The sequence below is a fragment of the Lissotriton helveticus genome, chromosome 7 (assembly GCF_964261635.1).
Source record: "Lissotriton helveticus chromosome 7, aLisHel1.1, whole genome shotgun sequence".
Lineage (NCBI taxonomy): Eukaryota > Metazoa > Chordata > Amphibia > Caudata > Salamandridae > Lissotriton > Lissotriton helveticus.
This window is the reverse complement of record NC_136068.1, coordinates 782,634,591-782,653,766: the sequence shown is the minus strand read 5'-3', so window position 1 is coordinate 782,653,766 and position 19,176 is coordinate 782,634,591. Positions and strand designations below refer to the sequence as shown.

General features: G+C 44.4%; 1 protein-coding gene across 7 annotated transcripts in view; it reads right to left on the bottom strand.

Annotated features, from left to right (window-relative positions):
• Positions 1 to 19,176, bottom strand: part of LOC144769184 (uncharacterized) — a 4,448,662-nt gene that overhangs the window by 2,678,336 nt on the left and 1,751,150 nt on the right. The window lies entirely within an intron of this gene.

The following is a 19,176-nucleotide window of genomic DNA, read 5'->3' as shown; positions in this document are numbered from 1 at the left end:
AATAAGCGCCTCTTGGTTCCTGTCATTTAGGCCAGTCTGGATGGACTGTGTCCTACCTGTTCTCCGAAGCCTGTCCTGCGGAGAAGAATGCGGGTTGGATCTCTGTCTGACACTTCCATCAGTTGCGCAACCCGACTTTGATGCTTTACTGGACCCAATAACGGCCCATGTTCTGCAGTGTCCCCAGCGTATTCCTATGTTGATGGCGGCATTCTTAGAGCCTCTACAGGAAGTCTCTGCTCCTGTTGGAATGGATACAGGCTGATCTACTGACACCCAGACCTAGGATGGCACACAGGCTGCCCCAGCATCGACTGCAGACAGTACGAAGGTTATCTGTGCACAATTGACATAATCTGCATGGTGTTACAGGGATCCTCATCTGCGAAGGAAGGTAACAGCAATGTTGCGTCTACCAGCCAGGACACATAAATATTTGGCTCATCGTGTGCTGGGAATTATTTTTTTTTTAAACAAACTCAAATTATAACTCCAAAACAATTGACACTTTTATGACCTGCATGACTTTCTGATGCTTGTAGTTGTTCAAACTATATATACGGACACATTACAGCTATTACTTGAGTGACAATTTTTTTTCAAGCACTTTTAGAGAGCTTTTTTTCCCCATTTTTAGCAAAACTATTGTTTTTACTGTAGTTGTTTGCGTACCTAGACAGCCTAATAGTATGTTAGAATGTATTTATGTCATCCAGTCGGATGAGGAGTGGGTGTTATATTCTATATAGGTACCTCAATATAGGCTCAGGTAACATCGTAACCTTTTACCTACTTTACACACACATTTCTTGGGGACTGACCTTTTACCTAGATACAACACTGTACACAGAACGCAGGATTTTCCCTGGTAAGAGCCTCATACATAATGCATGAAGATTTTTGGAAACTGAGCAGGACTACCATCCCCTGTATAATAACTATGTATAAAGTTAGTCCCGATGTAATCTCAAGTCCGACAAGTGGCACAGCAAGGTAGAACCCTTGGGTATATAAACCTCACATCTTGCTGAGACAAAGGTAGGTGGAGAACTAGGACTTTCATTCCTTCACACTGACGCTGGACGCTGAAGCCCCTGCATAAAGATACTCCAGCTCGCAGTGGTTTAACATCTCTTGCGGGGTGTCTAACTCGAGACCAAGATGGGGTCCCACAGTCTCTCACTTCAGGTAATGGGGTTGACTTTATCCCAGAGGGATTCTTGGCTTAACACCTACACACATGCTAGGTACACTTAAGTACATCTTGTTAGGATTGCATCGTAGGTGTACGAATTTTATTGTCATTAATTTATATACCTGCCTGCATACATGATTCTAACATAATGGTAGAAATCTACCATCGTTTTACTTTCCTAGTGCTTCTAATCATTTATATATCTGTTATTGTCTAATGGTTGTTTCAGCACAACTATTTTACACTAGAATAATGAATGTTCAATAAATGTTTATTAAAAACGTACATATTGTTTATTCTCTGAAACTGAGTAAGCACGAGTGACTGATAGAAAAGGCCTGCACTGTTTCCAGGGTCCTGAGAGATCAGGGTTCTAATGTTTGATTGTTGCCAAGAACTATTCTCTCCTTGAAAAGATGGGTTTTTAGTGGCACTGTGAGCTAGCTGGTATACAGGCTAACATACCTGGAAGGGGTGCTTAGAATCAGTCTGGCACCAATCCTACAGTGTCTGTTGTCTAAACGCGCAGATCCTATATAGGTTTTATAGGAACTACATGACAAAAGGGCACCCCATTTCCAACCCTGCTGCTTTGAGTGCTCCCAGCTAGGACACAAGCAGGGTGATTCTGTCCAAAGAAACCACCGACAAGTGGAACTTCTACAGGGATGGCCAATATGCTTGTAGGGGTAAGTAGTCCCCAAGGGCAGGTCATAGAACATTCCATGATCTATCTTTGTTGGGAAATTGACTTAGAAGGTACGCTGGTGATCGCCTGATGGTGGGAGTCATCACTTTCACTAGGTAAAAGTGATTGGGGTCCTAATCACTGCTCTGAGGGAAACTGGGGCTAGCCAGACCATGGTTGTGGGAAAGCTAGTTTCCTCCGAGCACTACAATGGCCAGGTGTGCAGGGTTACTCAGGCCCATGAATAGGACTTTTTACACCCTATGGCCCTGATTCCGCTGGAGTGGGGTGGAGAGGAGAGCCAGAGAAAAGTTATAGATAGTCCTAAAATGTCTACAGATTGAAATCTGGGAAATTAGTTGCCCCCGGTGTGAGGAGAACAGACAGGAGCAGACCAAGAGTGCCTGGATAGATCAGTTTTCTGGGGGTACCACTCCTAAACAGAGGGTACGGGACTCAAAATGGAGAGGTAGGGTGAGGGAGGACTTATCTGGGTGATCGTAGCTTCCATGTTTCAACGGCAAGACTCTGGAATTCCCTTGATCCACACGTTAGGGCTGCTCCTACCTTGACCATTTTCAGGAAAAAAAGAAAAACATGGCTCTTCAACCAGTAATCCAATTCCCTTTTTCAATCTGTTCTCATCCATAGCGCCGAGACGCCCTTGGGCAATTGTTCGCGCTCAACAAATCGCATAAATAAATAAATAAATCTCTGTCCCCTGTTCACCCTCAGGGTACAGACCCCTGAACTGGTGGGAGGCAGAGTGGAAGTAGTGTGGAAATTACCTGGGGCTACTGCCCCACTACTCTGAGACACCTGAGAGGTCAGAGAAACCTCAGGATGCCTCTGGACACTCGTTGCCAGCCCTAAAGCTGGAAGAAAGGCCTACCCAATCTCACTGATTAGAGCCTCCACCTAGCAGTGGATGACCTGGGGCCTGGCTACTGACACTGACAACTGACAGTGGCCACTGTTGGTTACTGTCCTTATGGGCCACATCACTTTGTTGGCTATGTTTGTACTGTCTGCCTACTGGGATGTATCTGTGAGCAAATTAAGGTTAGTTGCTGCACATATGGGCTCCGCTGATAAGTTGTAGGGTTCACAATGGGTCAATTCAGTGGCTCAGGAAATTAGAGATAGAGGGATCCAACTGAGTTCAGTGAGGCGCAGAACTGATAAGTGCCCTTGCAGTAGAAGTCCTTGTCCACGTTCTATCGCCTAAACAGGGAAGTTCATCAAGGTATTTATTAGTCTCCTCTGGCTTTAGGTAGAGGGGGTCATGTTGGAAATGACCCTTTTTACAGGGTCACCCCTAAACGTTTTGCCTTTCTCTTCCTTTTTGCTGACCACGTTTTTGATGGCTTTAGTACTCTTTGCCCTATCCCACTGCTAACCAGTGCTAAAATACATGTGCTCTCTCCTCTAAACTTGGTAACATTGGCTTATACCCAATTGAAATATTTAATTTACTTACACAAAAGTGCTTGACATGTGCACAGGGCCTGTAAATTAAACACTGGGCCTACAACACTGATTGTGCCACCAACTTAAGTAGCCCCTCAACCATACATCTTCTCCCCAAATAACCCACTTAAGCACTTACTGCTTCTAAGGGTTATTTTACAGTTTAATCTTTGAAAATTCATTTCTCAACCTCTACGTTTTGGATTTTTGTCGCTTTTCTCTATTATTCTCTATTTTTCTAACCTGGTGTGGAGTCTTCTTGTGGTATTTTCACTGTATTACTGTTACACCAATACTTGACATATTGCCATTTGAGTTAAGCCGGACTGCTCTGTGCCAAATTACCAGAGGGTGAGCATAAGTTAATTTAGAGTGTGTTGTGACTCACCCAGACTAGGATTGTAGTTCCTGCTTGGACAGGGTGCATACCTCTGCCTACCAGAAACCCAAATTCTAACATTAGTAAAGAACAAAAGTGTCGCCTACAACCCTCAAGCCAGTAAGGGCCAGTAGGCGTTAGCTGTAAGAATTAATCCTCTTCTGTTACCTTGCTCCACTTAGCGACTGCCAGCCTCGCATGGGATAAGAGAAACAACACTTCCTCTCTTTAAAAAGGTAGTTTGACTTGCTAGTGTTATGTGCTCACAAGGCAGACTCAATCGGTATAAGATGTAGTACTTTCAGAAGGGTAGAGTAAGTTAGCTCTTTGTATTCCTGGGAAAGAATTCTAATTAAGGGAGCATATTCAGTTTGGATGCCTTAAGTATGTGTTCAAGTTAAGTTTAATCTTTTCCATGCCTAGAGTGTCTCATAGACTGAGTACCCAGACTTTTAAAAGTTGGGTCTATTTGCTTTCCCCATTGGGCTAGAATCACTTATACCGCTATCGTCCGAGTCAGTGTACGTTGTTAACGCTCATTGTCTTGTGGCATTCCCTCCCTTGAAATGTAGGCCCAAGTGGAACACCCCCGAATCCCTCTATATGTTTTCTTCAAAAACTGTATTTAATTTAATTCACTCAGGATTTCCCCAAGTATCAGTGTAGTTTGGGGCATGTCCACAGCAATTGCATTAAAGTGCTTGCAAGCCACAACAGCCACAACATAAGCCGGACTTCAATGTGTCCCAAATATGTTGTCTGTCACCTTTGAAGGTCCTGTTTGACACCCCTCAATAGACACAAGTAACTGAGTGTCACTGTTTGTGAAGTGGAAGGACATAGTTGAGCCTCTACATAGGTGACTGAATAGCGTCCCATTGTGGGGGGAATTAGTTTGCTTAAAAGTGCTAGCTGTTGTGGTAGTGGAGGGAGGAGGAGAGCTTCTGATTTTTATATATATTTATTTTGAGTCCAGATGCCTGCTGATCGCATTTCACTTCTTCCAGGAGAGGGAGCAAGGACAACACTGATCTGTCCTGGAAACCATAATATCATCAGAGAACATTTTAGAGTTTGGCGGATGGGATACACGTGTGATGGATTTCCGGTCCGTTGAATTACAAGTGCATTATCTCCAAGGGCACATGTAATACGGGGGATGGGATATCCATCACATTTGCGATGGAGTAACCCGTCCGTCAAACTCTAAATGAGGCCCAAAGTACGTTTCAATGCCTCATCCCTTCATTTTACCCCTTTTATATCTTCTCTTTTCTTGATACCACTAGATTACTGTGAATACTGTAACAGGTCCCGTATGGACCTCTTTTATTTTCATTATGTGCCTGCCTACAGTTTTACAATTTCTTTTATACCCTTTAGTAGAAAGTGTGAAGTTTCAGAACACACAGAAGTGTTAGTATCATATCTGCCTCCTACAATGTAGGCTGATATATTTGTACTGTTTTTAGGTCTCGCCTAAGCAGCGTGCATGCGCTGCTTATGAAAGAGACCTTTAGCCATCGTTCCCTTTTTCGCCCAAAAACGTGGACGTGTTCCATTGCCTTCAATGGCAACATTTGCACGTTTAGCGATTCCCTTGCGGGAGCTAGCAGCTGGCGTCAATTATCGTGCCTTGCTGCTCGTTCCTGCAAGGGAATCGCGCAGGCCCCCTCCTCTCTCCCCTCCCCCTGCTGCCGTGCGAGGCGCGCACGCTTGTTTCCCTCAGGAATAAGCACTATCTGGCAGCAATGCTGTGGCTTTGGTGTTTTACCTATTACCAGTAGGGTCGGGTGCCCTCAGGCAGTGTGATCTGTGCGTACCCTCTAAACCGCTCGCGGTCTCTTTGGTATGTGTTCCTGTGCACACCTCTATTCTCCCCTCTGTTTCAAGGGCGAGGACCTCCAAGGTCGTGGGATCCTTAGCACTGATGAGATGCCAATGGTTGCACCATCTGTGCAATCACAGCCTGCAAGATGTCCTAACCAGAACCCTTCCTGTATCCTCAAGCTGCTCTTCATGTTCTTTTCTTGGTCTTCTGGGCACCACACTAAGAATTTGGTCGATGCCCTCTCCAAGGCCAAGGGGGAGGGCCAGATGACGCACTTCCTCTGGTGGCCACAGTCTGCTCCATTTATTTCTCCGTGCGGCACCAGCGAACGAATCTGGGAGCCCCGAGCCTGAATATCATGGGATACCCTCCTCACAAGTCTTTGAGAAGACCATCCACATGGACACTCGTCATGCCGCCAATGATCCACACAGTCTCAGCAGTTGACCCTTCCTCGGGGCCCAACACAATGATTGGCCTGCAAGCATCTCCCTTGCTTGCTGCAAACAAGCCCCCGGTCTCACCAGCTCGTTCTACACCATCCCGCCGCTGTTTGATGTCCGGTTTGATGCCTAAGTAAAGAAATTCATCAAACTCGCATGTTGCAAGACAAAAACTCCCCACTTAGGCCGTCATCTTCCTTGGTCGGCAAGCCACGCCCCTTGTAATTTCTATTTTTAGATGTTTGATACAATAAAGACCTGAATCCAAGGAAGAGTGTTGCGATTTAAAGATAACATTTTTATCGAAGCAGAAGCGTCTTGACTATGAACTGCTATACACTTGAATGTGTAAGGTTGAGACCACATTATAAATAAATTTAAAAAACTGAATACGAGTGGGTCGGTGAAGAGGGTACTATTGAAACTGCACTAATCAGCCCATAATCCGATTGGATTTTACATATTTACAGTTTTAAGGCATCTCTAGTCAGCTGATGTGAGACATTACATTAGGAAACACAGGTTAACCACTGCGAATTTGCAGAGATCCTAAATTCTGAAACACTTTGACAGTTTATTTATTTGCTGATATATGATGCAAAAAGCCGGATTCTACTTTAGTCAACCGTGCTTCTGCACGCCGGAGATTATTTTCCATTGTAGGTATACACCTACAAGTCACTGTATGTGAAGTGCGACTGAATTAAGCACAGTAGAGCCTGCATGTGACCCCTGTAATAGGAAGCCAGATAGCAACAATGCTATTCATTTATCTGCAGTTCAGCAGCCTACTCCAGTATGGTGTGTCAACATTCCAGACCAAAGTACAAGGACGTTGGATATATGTCGCTATTATTCCCTCACACAAGCACCAAACATTACATAAACTAATTTTGGGTTTCTATATCATTTATGGGAAACCAAGAAGCCGACTGTAACTCATACGAAGTTCTTGATGTGTGTAGTAATGACCTCCAGGAGGAAAACACTAACAAGCGTGTGAGTGGAAGTGCTTTCTTCTTATAGTTAGTACTCCCTCCGTCTCCTCTGACAGCAAGTTGAAAGGTGACAGGCATTACTCTGTGTTCATTTCCAGGATTTATGAGAACCAGGAGCTATAATAATAGCAGAATGCAGCGCATGCTTCACAGGTCAGCCATTACACGGCATACACAGCAATTCCCACAAGCAGTGTCTCAATAAATACTGGTCAACAATCCCGCGTCACACTCTGTAATGGATTGTATTGCTATAATGCAGTAAATTACAAGGTAAACATTCCTGCGTGTTAAATGATTGCCATTTTCACATTACGGGTGGTAATGATTCTGTGCTGTTAGAGCAATCTAACCAGCAATTTAGTGGCACATTGTAGGCATTAGTCATTTTCATAAGGCTAAAGCATCTCATACCGTACTAATAATACTTACCCACAAAATGTATGTAACTAACTCAGTTTGTGATGTCCTAGTAACTGTTAAGGTGCATCTTGTGTATGTGAAAATACAGACTAGATAGGCTGATTCACAAAATTATTTAGGAGTACCTTTTACACACTCCTATACATCTTGGTGAATCAGCCCGAAAGATATTATTCTCTGTTAGAAAAAGTGTAGAAGGGCCCGGTCCTTTCTAATTGTACAAATTGTGTATGAATATTGTTAGACCTGACAACCATAGCGGGGTATTCCCCTAAACATTTGCCTTCACACTCATACTTTGCTGAACTCATTTTTATTGGCATTAGGACTCTGTGCACTTTACTCCTACTAATCAGTGCTAAAGTGCTTGTGCCCTCTACCAAAAACATGGTAAAATTGGCATAGACCTTATTGGTATATTTAATTTACTTATAGGTTCCTAGTAAATGGTACTATATGTGCCCAGGACCTGTAGATGAAATGCTACTAGTGGGCAGCAGGACTAATTGTACCAGCCACTAAAGTAGCTGTTTCAAGCATGTCTCAGGCCTGCTGCTACAGCCTGTAGTGCAGTTTTGCATGAATGAATGAATATCTCAATTATAAAGCAAGACTGTTGCTCCCAGAAGAGCATACTAGTGCTACGCAATAAAAACAGCGTTCGTAACAACGTGACTAACAATAATACCGAATAGCTGAATAAGTGTGTGTCTCAATGAGTCAGGTGGTACAAAAGGGGGTGGTGATGGACGGAGCATCTGAACCAATCAAACACTCACACCCAGTCAAAAGATCTAGGTTTGATCCATCACCGTTCTTTAGCCCACTCGGCCACCCCAGTTCAGACATGGCTATATGTAAATCAGTCTGACCCTGTGCCTCATGGGAACAGTCCAGCCCGAACTGCCAAGCCATGCCTTCCCTGGACCGGAAACCAGCTTCCGAGGACCGGTTTCTGGCATTCCAGCCGTCTTCAGCCCGGCTTGCTTGAATCCAGTGACAAAGTGAGCAAGGGACTCACGTCTGAGCATACCCTGCCACACTTATGGCGGCCAAAGCGGTACAAAAGGGGGTGGTGATGGACGGAGCATCTGAACCAATCAAACACTCACACCCAGTCAAAAGATCTGGGTTTGATCCATCACCGTTCTTTAGCCCACTCTGCCACCCCAGTTCAGACATGGCTATATGCAAATCAGTCTGACCCTGTGCCTCATGGGAACAGTCCAGCCCGTACTGCCAAGCCATGCCTTCCCTGGACCGGAAACAAGCTTCCGAGGACCGGTTTCTAGCATTCCAGCCGTCTTCAGCCCGGCTTGCTTGAATCTAGTGGCAAAGTGAGCAAGGGACTCACGTCTGAGCATACCCTGCCATACTTATGGCAGCCAAAGCGGTACAAAAGGGGGTGGTGATGGACGGAGCATCTGAACCAATCAAACACTCACACCCAGTCATAAGATCTGGGTTTGATCCATCACCGTTCTTTAGCCCACTCTGCCACCCCAGTTCAGACATGGCTATATGCAAATCAGTCTGACCCTGTGCCTCATGGGAACAATCCAGCCCGAACTGCCAAGCCATGCCTTCCCTGGACCGGAAACAAGCTTCCGAGGATCGGTTTCTGGCATTCCAGCTGTCTTCAGCCCGGCTTGCTTGAATCCAGTGGCAAAGTTAGCAAGGGACTCACGTCTGAGCATACCCTGCCACACTTATGGCGGCCAAAGCGGTACAAAAGGGGGTGGTGATGGACGGAGCATCTGAACCAATCAAACACTCACACCCAGTCAAAATATCTGGGTTTGATCCATCACCGTTCTTTAGCCCACTCTGCCACCCCAGTTCAGACATGGCTATATGCAAATCAGTCTGACCCTGTGCCTCATGGGAACAGTCCAGCACGAACTGCCAAGCCATGCCTTCCCTGGAACGGAAATGAGTCAGGGGACAAAAAGATCCAGGTTTTTAAATGGATTCAGATTCAATTAATCTCACATAACTGGGGATTTTGTTCCAAGTCTTGGTCCCTAAAACAGCAAAGGATTTACCTCTTTGGTTTTGAGTCCAAAGGTAGGGATTTGAGAAGATTTGCAGATGAGGATATCAAGGTCCGAGAGGTGGAGTAGTGGGTAAATCTAGAAATTAGGTATTTTAGCCAATAGGTCTCGCCTTTGGGACCTTAGAAATGTTTAGCCATGCAACAGTTGAGTTGATGTTGTTGCACCAAGGAAATTGTGCTGCATAACTAAACACTTATAAGGTTCCGAAGGCGAGAACTATTGGCTATGCCAATGCTTGTTACTATGGACGCTGCCCTAACATCATGGACACTTACAGTGAAGTGTTTTTATTGTTTTAGATATAGGAGCATTTATCTGTATGTAAATGTGAATCAAGATGCTGCATTTATCGCCATACTGGTTTAGTCTTATTGAGACTTTAGTATTTGCAAGTAATGTGTTACTATATAAATACAACATAAAATCAGCGATCAGATAATATCAAAATCCAGCTATCTCATCATAGTTTACGGGGGCTTCAATTTAGCACTGTCATGCCAGAGTTCCTCTGGTTTGCGGCAAGAACCAGTCTTGGCCAGAGGCTGGTTCCGGAATGGTGCAGAGAAGTTGCCTTCAGCTTTGCACTGATATCATTATGAGGCAAGAGCTGTGATGGAAAATAGCTGACAGCTATTTGTTACCAAGAGAATGTTTGGTGCGTGATCCATGCTAAAAAACTCAGTTTATAGACTTGCTATTTTCTGCTAAAATTTACCCTAGTATTTATTCTAGTGCTGGAAAGTACGGATAGGGTGTTAGGATGCTAGGAACTAGCTAATTATGTTGGGAATGTTCATATAGCTTTCACTGGCAGTGTCAAGCATTGCTGCATTTATTTCCTCATTCTGTGTGGTTACCCTTCATTTTTTATGCACAACATACGTGTTTTAGAAATACATATTTCAAAGTTGATTCGCTGTTTTTTAGTGCTATTTCGAGTGTGTTATTCATTGTGAAAGAAGATTTGGAGATCCACTGTGTCCCAGAAATCTAGTGGGACTGACAGTGACCTGCAAACACTTTCTGCACAGCATTGCTCAGTAGAGTGTGTGAGGGTCACAGTACAATTGGATTTCTAATTCGTATTGGTCATTGAACTAAGGGCCTGATTTAGAACTCGGCGAAAGGGTTACTCCAACACACCGGTAATGGATATTCTGTCTGACGAAATATAAATCTCATAGGATGTAATGGGAATTATATTTCGACGGACGGAATGTCCCCCCCTGTCCACAGAGTTTTAAATAAAGTCTTTGCTCCAGGGGGTTAGATATCCAACCCCTGCGTACTGGAGTGACCCCCACATTGTGACAATTGATGCCAAATGCTGTGCGCTTCGATTATCTGAATTCTTGAGTCGTTTTTGATTATCTGAATTCTTGAGTCGTTTTTGATGACATACTGAAAGAGCAATTGTTACAAATATAAGGAGACAGTTGTTGTAATATTGGTACCCTCCTTCAGGTTAAAAAGGAAACACTTATTTACTGTAGGTTTGTCAAGCTTAGCTTCGAAAAGAGTATTTTCCCATTCTATGCTCTCTGCATTTTGGATCTCATGATTCTTTAACCCATTCATTATAAATAGCAGCTCCTGTTGAGATAGGAGTACATTACAGGGCAGCAGCAATACAACATCTCAAAGACAGAGATGTCTCTGACTCAGGCTGTGCAGTAACATTTGTAGTCAAAAACTATATGAGTGGCTAGAGGGAACTTTTGATATCCTAATACCAATAAGAACAACACAACAGAACACAAGAAACAGGCACCTTGTAGAATACAGAGATAAAAGAGATAAAACAACAAATTAGAAAGCTACAATGTACCTGGCTGAAAAGAAACACCAATCAAGACACACTTTACCTACAGAAACTTAACCGATTATACAAGTCAGTGATCAAAAAAGTTAAAAAGATACTATTCAGCCAGAATTCAAAATGCCAAATGTGCAAAGAAAGAATTCTATAAAATTCTCACCGAATTTTGTAAACCAATATGCCTAGAAGGAATTCATCCCATTACTCAAGAATTCACAGAAAAACTGGCAATCATTACACGACCAAAGCAGACACGTTAGACTCCTATGTAAAACAAAGATAAAAAAACAGCATCAACCCTTTACCAAACAACAATCCAATAGTAGGCTATTCCAGCCTCTCCATTCCTTCCAACAAATTTCACACAGTTAATTTATGGGCCTTGTCAAAGCAAGCAGGCCTGCCAGCAGCCCTTCTGACCTGTGTCCACCACAAACCTTTAAGAAAATTCTTCTGACTACCCCTGCTGCCACAACGGTAAGAAGAATCATCAACAATTCCTTAACTATGGAAATATTTCCAGAAGATCACAAAAAGTCTTACATACAGCCATTACTAAAGAAAACAAACCTAGTCCCAAAACCGAAGACCAGTTACAAATGGCCCTTTCCTGGGCAAACTGACAGAAAGAGCAGCATTTGCCCAAATGTCACTATAACTATGCAGATGACACACAATTACTCCTTAAACTTGAAACCCCGGGGGAGCGTGGCCAGACCAATGACCAATATGGCCGTCCAACCATGAAGCTCCGGAGCCACCACGAAACGTTTGCAGCCTTCCAGTGCTCCACCAGACTCCTGGAAGCACTCGCCGCCACCGGAGATGTCCCTGAAGCAGTGGTGTGAGCCAGGCTTCTTGGGGACTTGCTGGGCTCGGTAGGTGAGCTGCTGTGACCCGCTTTGCTCAAGGCCTGACGCAGCCATCGGAGGCCACGAGATGACAGGGGTCTTGGGCGAGCCTGAGGGCAGGGCTTTGAGCGTACGAGGCTGCAGCGTGGAAAATTCGAGTCCGGCAGTGCCTGACGGCCGCCAGGCTTGAGCATGACCGGACCATCGCAGCTGATGTGGAACGGAGAGAATGGAGGGCTAAAGCAATTTGACAGTGGGCCGCGGCGGTGAATGCCTGCGCCCGGGAAGGGTGTTGTCCCCCTGCTGCGCAATGCACAGTACAGGTACGAAAAAAACAACACGTGGCAACGGTAGGCTGAAAAGCCGACCGCTGGGAGGGCTGATGGCTACCGAAAGTTGAGCGCCCTTACTCCCCTCCCCGCCCCCGCGTGGGGAGGACGTGGGCCACAATGGTAAACCCCGGAGGGGAACACATGATGGAAGCAATATGGTAGTGAATACTGCACTGGCCTGCTTTCCACGTGACCATCGCTTCCAGGCGCAATACTCTGCTAAATCATGCTGGCGGACTCCATTGAAAATAGAGCTATCTACCAGTGAGTTTGAATAAACAGACCCCTGCTGCGGAGACCAATGTTTCAGCTCCAAAAACTGCTGTCGATACTGCTGTGACACACATAACTCCCTTGTTTCTGCAATACTGAGTGCTGCCTGACCTTCGATGGGGCGCACAGATCCCAAACAGCACCAGCTTTCTTTTTACGCAACTAAGACCCCCAGATGCGATGAAACTGAGGACCCCCAGGAGCATAGGCCCCCATTGGGTGGAAACGCAGCCATAATGGCAGAGTTGCATGCTGGATTAAAATCCATTGACTTGGTGCACCGAATATCTGACTTAGAGGATGCTTAGCCCACCACTAGTAAGATGTTGGAGAGAGCGGAACGGCTCCTCAAAATGGTTGCCTCCAAGACATAAGATTTAGAGGCTCGATCTGGCTGGAATAATATACTAATAGATTGGGTGGCCAGATCCACAAATACAGGCCCCATGGCAAGCTACATCAAGAAGGTCCTGGTGGAATTATTCGTCATGGAAGCGTTTTCCTCAACATTTGCGCTGGAGAAGGACCACAGGTCACTTGGCCTGCACCCGGCGCCTGGCACACCTCCAAGATTGTTTGTCACAAAATTACTCAATTATCATGACCATAACATGACACTTAGAACAGCTCGAGAAAAAGGGGACTGTTACATATCAAGGCATAAATTTGGCATTCTTCCCGGACTTTAACCAAATGGTACAAGAGGTGCGTCGTAATTTTGGGGACATTAAAACGTACACTACAGAAGTCAAACATACGCTGTGCCATGTTGTATCCGATGCGGCTGCGTATTCAGGTCAACGGTAAGGCACAAATCTTTGACTCGCTGGAGGAAGCCACCAATTTCTGGAAGAAAAATCGAGCTAAGTTGGATCCTCGAATGAGTGGCGAAGAGGCGGCAGTGGCCCAGTCGGAGTCGGCAGGCTCATAAACTCTCCCTGTGCCACTAACCAACACATGGAACAACTTGCGAACCCCCGTCAATTGAGGACCATTGGCGGCCTGGAGCTTGACGCTCTGGTGGCAGAGGGTGCGAGGTTTGGACACACCCAATTAACGTTAAGTCTATATGGCTGCACCGTACCATTTCAAACACATGGACCTTATTGGCTGGCTCCCATGAGTGTTGCCTACCCCCCGGAAGATCTCCAATAATTTCATTTAGAGGGTTCTTATTGGGGTAATGGGGGGATTCACTGGATGCTGGTTCTTCTTTACCCGATGTCAGTGGGGTGTTAGGGCCTTTATCTCTTTAGATGTTCACAAGTTGTTTTCCACAGGCCATAGACACTGTTACTGAGCAGACATGAACGTATTATACATTCGCCCATACATATACACATTACACTATCTTACGAATGCCAACACCAGCCATGAGACACGTGGTGTTACTGCTAAAGTGCCTTACATGGAACGTCAGAAGGCTTTCTCACCCGCGGAAGGGGCGGCAAGTATTGTCCTACTTGGCCAGGTGGCTTTTTTGCAGGAAACTCACTATGCCCCACTCTCAACAAATCGCTTTGCAGCACCATGGGGGGGATAATTGTTTCTTTGCTAGCTTTAGCACCTACTCTTAAGGAGTGTGCATTTTGGTCAATAAGTCAATCCCTTTCAGAGTCCGGGAGGTGGTTGAGGATGCCGATGGTCCGTACCTCCTGGTTGCGGGCATGGTGGGGGAGTGACCCGCTCCTACTTATAAATGTGTAAGCTCCAAATGTGGATTTTTAAGAGGTTTTTTTCCTGGCAAAGCTGCACATACTACCTGACTAGAAATTGACAACATACTGATGGGTGGATACTTTAATCTAAAGCTTGACCCCTCGGACACGACGGGCGCAGGACAGATCACTAAACCTCACGCGGTAATGACACTCACCTCTTTATTACAGTTCTTCCTTCTAAAGGATCCATGGAGTGCTCAGAACCCCACAATCCGGATCTATTCATTTTACTCAGCCCCACACAGTTCTTGGTCTGGTATAGACCACTGGTATCTCTCTTCCCGCCTCCTGTCATCCATCACTCATGCACATTATCAGATCATTCACCTGTGCTCCTAGCATTGAACATTCCCAGTGTTACACGACCCCACGCTTCCTTGCGCTTCCCATCTGAGACACTGATGAGGTGTTTCGTAGTAAGGTCAGGCTATAAATGAGTATTTCCCTTTAAACACTGGCACGGTGAAGCGGCAGGCTACCCTTTGGGAAGCTTTTAAAGCGTATATTAGGGGAGTGTGTATTGCCAAGCAGGCAGAAGTGCTCCGCCACATTCATAAGAAACTTGAGGCAGTAGAGGGGAGACTCCGGGAAATTGATGAGTGCACTCAAACTCGTGGCTCCCTCTCCACTGAAAATGAGCGCATGACGCTCCTGGTGGAATTTCGAGAATTAGCAGTGCAGGATGTGGAATATGTAATTAAATATGCTAGTGCTTGGGTATATGATAAGCGGCCGGGTCAGATGATGGCCAGGCTACTCCGCCCTCAATATCAGTCCTCCTATATTTTGCACCTTGAGTTAGATGATGGAACATCGCTTGCATGCTGGGAGGATATTGCCTCCGCCTTTCTCTCTTACCATACCTGCTTGTGAACTTTGAGTGATCCCCCTACGGTGACACACTTGCGGAGTACCTCGCTGAGGTGGCAATGGTTTGGATGAAGGAGGGACAACACCAGTTTCTAGCGGGACAATTGGCAGACAAAATTGCGCAGGCTATAGACGAAATGGCTGGTGCCCCTGACACGGTCGGACTGACAGGCGATTTCTATAAAGCCCATAAGACTCCATTGGCTCCCCGACTATTGGAGGTGTATGCAGAGACTTTGCAGAAGGGGTCTGTCCCCCCCCCACCATGCAGGAAGCAATAATCACACTCTTACTTAAACCCGTTAAGCCTCCTTGCTGTTTTGCATCTGAAAGGCCCCTATCATTGTTAAACCAAGACTACAAAATGTTGGTTAATTTCCTGGCCAATCGATTATCTTTAACACTCCGGCCAGAGCTAGGGGCAGGAGCCCGGGCAGCCTGGGAAAGAGACCTGGGATGCTTTCTGCTGTATCAGACATGGCTATATTGCTGCGAGCGGACAAGATATGTCTTAAACAACTACTGGCATAAGTGCTGCACTTCAAATATTTATATAGAGCATATGTCACACCGCATCTAATAACTAAAATGGACCCCGCAAAATCACACAACAGTTCCAGATGTGCAGCAGAGCAAGCAGACGTCTCACACATGGGATGGAACTGCAGACTCATATTGACATATTGAGGGGCGGTCTTTCATCATTTGTCCCAGATGATTGGTTATACACTACAACCCACTCGACTGACGGCCTTGCTGGGGGGATTGAATGAAATATATATATATATATCTTGAAAGCAAAAGAAGCCAAACTGCAGTCCCGGGTCCCCAGGGCAGAAACAGATGACTCCACGATTCCAGTCTGAGGCAAAAGATTTATTTAAGCAGCTAAGCAGAAAGCACAAACTGACGCGTTTCGGGCGGATGCCCTTGATCACAGTTAAATCTTAACCCCTCAAATTTGAACTTTTAAAGTGCTAGTGCATACCATGTGACAAACATAGACATTGAAAGCATACTATCACTACGAATCACTGGCATGGGTTTGGAATAAGAGGGGAAACATTCTGTAACCACATTAATAGTATATCTCAAACACCAGTTAATACCTGAATAAATTCATTTAGTATATTTTGAAAAAACAAGATTGCTTCTGCATGAATGCTCGAAGAAAGTTCTATATAAGGATAATGATGATAAACTACTAACAAATATGAGTATTTAAAAAAAGGCATTATAATAGCAGCCCACAAAATATCCACATACTGACCTCCATAATGCATTTGAATATGGGACACAGCATATATATGAAAAATAATGTAGCTAAAAATGCACATTTTACCACTACTGCATGTTGTTGTGAGCAAATGCTCTAATTAATACACTATGTATCTGTACAATAAAGGTAATATCATATGTGCAAAATTTCGTCAATAAATACTATACATATATACAGATAAAATGAACTACCCTATTTACAATCTTGTGGGGACATCTCATAGTGATGGCAACCCCTATGTGGTGCTGGAAAAAAGGGGACATCTAAACTTGATGGCAACCCCTCATTTCCCAAACCAATTTCCTACGTCTAATAGTAAATGTTCAAAATTAAGTGAAATGTGTGCCCAATATCTAATAGGTGAAATAAACAAATGAACCAAAATTATTCTCAGATATGGTTCCATTTTTTTGTACATTTTCTACAACATAATCCAGTCAGGACTGATAGTTGTGTTTAAGTTCAAAAAACGAAAGAAATATTAAACGGGGTGAATAAAGAAAATAAACAGAACATTATTTTTTAGAAAAAAAGGAAAAGGGACAAAAAATAATAATGTTGTATTTTGAAATTAGCAGGAATGTCAGTATGATAACATAAAGGCAGACTTCTGAACTAACCGATGAACACAGATAATAAAGGTTACAAATGAATACAGAAAATGGACAATAATATAACTGAGACAGGATCTTATAGAAAATTATATAGGTCCTCCGTGGTGTTAAGCCCATTGGGGACCTTCGTATCTAATTCTAATATCATTCTAGATTCCAGCTGGCAAAGCATCTTGTCTCTGTCCCCTCCCCGACGGGGTTGGGGTACAGATGTCAGGACAAAATAGCTTAGACACTCCAGATCGTTGTTATGAACACTCTTGAAGTGTCTTGCCACCGGATAGGAACTGTCGTTATTTACAATTGCTCGGAGATGCTGCAAAATCCTGACATGCACCGCAAGCCGAGTACTACCAACGTACCTCAGGCCGCAAGTGCATGTCAGGACATATACAGCAAACTCCGTCCTGTAATTGAAATTGCCCCTGATCTGTATTGGTAAAGGACTGAATGGAGTCTTGTAAGTACTGGTATTTATACCAAACTTACATGCTCGGCAACTAGAGCATTTGAAAAATCCTCGTCGTTGCGGGAGCCAGGGTTTCTGTTTGAGGATTTCAGGAAATGGATTCGTGACATGGTTGCGGAGGGAAGGTCCTCTCCTGAAAGTAATCTTGGGGTTATCAGGGAGTTCAGATGATATAACATTATCAGTTTTGAGAATTGGCCAACTCTTCGTAAGGATTGATCTAATTTTCCTATTTTGGCAGCTATATGGTGTAATAAATCTCAATAAAGATTTTTCAGGATCATCATTTATTGTTGCACTCAATTCTTCCTGGTGAAAGAGACAGTCTCTAGATTTTTCATTTACTTTGTTGACCGCCCTTTTCAGAGTATCAACATGGTACCCTCTTTTTCTGAACCTACTCAACGCTTACGTGGTACACTTCTCAAATTCCTCTTCACTGCTGCATATCCTTTTAAGGCGGAGCAGTTCCCCATTGGGGATATTTTCAATAGTATGGTACGGATGAGCAATACTAGCGTGCAGAGTAGAATTGCCCGCTGTGGCCTTTCTATGGAGAGTGGTAGCAATTTTGCCTGACTTGTGGTAAACCTTAACGTCTAAAAAATCAACTGATTGGCTACTGATGTGATGAGTAATCCTTAGGTTGTAATCATTAGCATTAAGTTGGTCAATAAAAGCGAGTGCACTCAATTCATCCCCTCTCCAAATTAAAAACACATCGTCAATAAATCTGACCCACATTTGTACATTTTCCATAAAGATGTTGTGGTGTGTGCCCATGAGGACCTGCTTTTCCCAATATCCCACGTGCAAGCAAGCGTAGCTAGGGGAAAAGCAGGCCCCCATTGCCACCCCCCTCTCCTGTAAATAAATGTCTCTGCCAAACATGAAAAAATTGTGGTTGAGGCTCCATGCAGTTAAGGCTACCAACATTTTACTGTGGTTATAACACTCTACAGGTCTTGTGTTTAGAAAAAATTCCAAAGCCCTCAATCCTATTTTATGTTCTATGCTCGTATAGAGAGCCTCAATGTCAAGCGTAATCAGAAGAGAGTCATCTGTCCAGGTGGTATTGTTAATTTTGCTCAAGAAATGTCCTGTGTCTTTAATATACGTGGGCAATTTGACCACCAATGGTTGTAAGAAGTAGTCTATATACTGCGCAAGATGTTCACCCATACTGTTGATGGCCGAAATGATATATATATTCCAAACACAGGGTTGCCCGTAAAGGAGACGCCCACAACAGGTAAGTTGATCTGCCATCCATCTTTAATGAGGGGTAAAACGGAACCAGCCGCCAAACATCACCAAGTTTTAAAAGTCTCTTGCCTGACGCGTTTCGTGTTCAGCAACACTTCTTCAAAGGCCATAGAGTTCAAATGGCTGCGGCTCGGCGGTTTTGAGTACACCACTTCACTAACCACGCCTTCTGGGCGTCGCCACCACCAAGGCATCCTG